This window comes from Aquarana catesbeiana, linkage group LG09 (assembly GCF_042186555.1).
Source record: "Aquarana catesbeiana isolate 2022-GZ linkage group LG09, ASM4218655v1, whole genome shotgun sequence".
Taxonomy (NCBI): Eukaryota; Metazoa; Chordata; class Amphibia; order Anura; family Ranidae; genus Aquarana; species Aquarana catesbeiana.
In genome coordinates this window covers 16,456,668-16,459,906 of record NC_133332.1, presented here as the reverse complement: position 1 = coordinate 16,459,906, position 3,239 = coordinate 16,456,668, and positions in this window count along the sequence as shown.

Sequence of the window (3,239 nt, the reverse complement as noted above, 5' to 3'; positions counted from 1 at the left end):
TGGAAGGTATGTATAAGGATTTTTTTTTTTTTTATGTATGAGGTGGAGGGGGGTCTCAAGGAAGGAGGAGAAATGGAGGAGGAGGTGAGTCAGAAAAGATGGGGTTGATGGAGAATTTAGAGCAGAATGGAAGTAAAAGCCTGAAAGCCACTTCAAAAATTTCTTTCATGTGTACAATATAATAACGTATCCAAATGTGTACTTGCTGCAAATGACACTCCGGTTGCCCTTTAATAGTCCTTTGTACCCTGACACTAGCAAAGTGGAGATGTTTTTTGCCCTAAATCGATCTGCACCGGGCTCTCAACGCACATTCTCATCCTGAGTGTATCACAACAAACAGGCGCATCTTATCCATCCATTAGTGAGCAATGGGGGTGTTTACTGCAAAGATACAGAAAGAGAACAAGCTGTCATCTCAGCCTGTCACCACTTCCTCGAATGTGAGATTGTTATTGTAACACTTTGACACATGCATACACAAGATGCTACTTTACTGCTAAATGATGTGTTTCTGGATGGGAAGTCTGCAAGCTGACTTCCATTGTAGCTATTAAAAAAAAAAAAAAAAAAAAATCTGGATTAAAGACAAACTCTGCACAAAAAGATTATCTATGGCATAACCAGGGCTTTTTTTCAATTGGAATGTGGGAAACGCAGTTCCAGCACCTCCAGCAGTGTGCTGGAAGATCTGTTGAGGCTGGCTGCTGGAGGGGGTTTTTTGCATGGGGGTCTATTGTTGCCGGGAGGGTCTATTGTTGCTGGTGAGAATCTATTGTTGCTAAGGGGGGGGGTCTTATGTACCTGGGGGTCAATTGCTGCTTGGAGGGATCTACTATTGAGGGAGAGGTCTACTGATGCTGGCTGCTGGGAGATCTGTTGTTGCTGTTGGTGGTCTATTGTTGCTGGGGTGATATCTGGTTGCAGGGGGTCCATTGTTGATGGGGGGGTTACTTGTTGTGGGGAAGATCTGATGTTGCTGGAGGGGATCTATTATTGCTGGCAGCAGGGGACATTCCATAAAAATGACTTAGCACCACAAAATGATACTTGGTTTTGTATTCTCTAAAAAGAAGTGGTACTGGGAGGTGGGTAGGGGGTGGAACGAAGGGATGGTGCTCTGAGGTATGTAGGAGGCGGTGACAAGTAGTGAATCAGAAGTGGGGGTTCCTGCGTCTACCCTTTGAGGAAAAAAGCCCTGGGCATAACTACAGAGGTGATGGGAGCTCTAGGGCTTCAGACGTTGGATTACTATTTGCATCAGTCTTTGGTAGGGGTGAGTGAAGTCATTCTGGTATAATATTGTTGCAAAATTTCCATTGAAATGGAATCTCTTCATTTTGCCCATTGGGCTGCTTGGAACAAGCAGCCCAATAAAATATATTTACGTTTTTGGTTGTTATATGACAAAATGTGGAAAATGTCAAGGGGTATGAATACTTTTTCAAGGCACTGTACCTTCAAATTAAATTTTCAGCAAAGTCCTTTTGCAGGGGCCTCTGGGGGGGTGACTGCAGGTGCAATATACATTTCGGGGTTCAATGAGCTGACTACTGATCCTCCAACCGGCGCTCTTTGGTGTGACACAAGGAACTCATTGTCAGCCTACCTACTTTGATTCTCAGTTCCTAACAGTTTCTTAATCTGCAATGCAACCATACTATCTATGGGCCATCAGAGGGCCATCAGATGCCTAACCTGGTTCTGCAAACCCTGAAGATCTGCTTTCGTACCAAACATGTTGGTCGGAGCGTGCCTTCTGACGTCATGCCAGCACATATTGGTGGTATATTTATATTTATTATGTAATCATGACATTTAAGATAGGAGCACCACAGAAATAATGTATGTCCAGTAAATCTTTATTGCACATTAAAAGAGTTTAGAAAAAAGAGCCAACACGTTTCAAGGACTTAACATTCCACCTTCATTAAGGCTCAGTGCTCCAGCCAGCATCTCAGAAAGGACGTGCGGTGTGGCACTGGCTAGTATCAGAGTCAGATGCACAGAGGGATCTTTCTGAGGGTGCTTAGTGCACACCCTGATAATCATTTAGTGAATAAATCCCACATCACTATTTAGTGAATAAACCCCCACATCACAATTTAATGAATAAACCCCCACAGCCTAGCTCAGCACTGTGAGATGAAAAATTTCATCTTCAGCCAATTGGCTTACGCTTAAAAACCCACGCAAGACTTCCGGTCTCGGCGACACATGGAGTGGCTGTCTCCTTCATCAGCTCCCGCAGCACGACCCTCAAAACGGCCTGTAAAACCTGCTCGACCCTCCACCGCTGTCCGCAGCCCCTTCGGGTAACCTCCCCCCGCACATCAATGGACCATTTTGTGAAAAAAAACCCGGCCCGCAATGGCAAATTGAGGCCCAGGTCTCGGCCTTGTCGGATCAAACGGCGGACGCGCCGGATATGGAAGTAAGCGGCAGCACAGCCTCCTCACACCAAGCCTCCCCCTCCTCACACCAAGGAGACAACAGTACTGAGCGCATAGCTCAGGCAGTGGCAGCACATGTAACCCCCATGATAGCTGCCTCAGTGGAGAAGGCAGTGAATGCAGGGATGAGGCAGATCAAAAAACAACTGGGGGAACATACAACCAGGCTAAATGATACAGAACATCGCCTCTCCAATACAGAAGAATAGCTATACCAGGCTCAAGCCACAGAACAGGCACAGGACAAAACCAATCAATATGTACTCCAGAAGCTGGACGATTTGGAAAATAGATCTGGAAGGAGTAATCTGCACTTTGCGGGCATCCCAGAATCTCTCCAAGCATCAGCCCTTACTGAATTCTGTGCCAGGCACAACACAGAAGCTTTAGGCCTTCCTTGTTCCTGCACAGTAGAACGAGCCCACTGCATGGGAGCTATCGCCACCGAACGCAAGTCTCCTCGCCCGATCATCGCTAAATACTTAAATTATTATTAGCCGCCATCCTCCAGATCCCTTTAGATAGGTGGAATCAAGGTTCTGATTTTTGCGGACTACTCCATTGAAGTCTCCAAAAAAAGGAAAGCTTTTCAACACGTCTGCACGGAACTCCACCAGCAACAAGTAAAATTCACTTTAGCTTTCCCTTACAGCTCTCCTTCCAGGATCCTTCAGAAGTGGAAGTCTTCTTGCATACATTACATGCAGATTCACACTCCAACTCCTCATCCAGAGTTGCCTCCTCTGGACCAAAGAAGCCCATGGAAAGACTCTCCAAAGTGTCTCA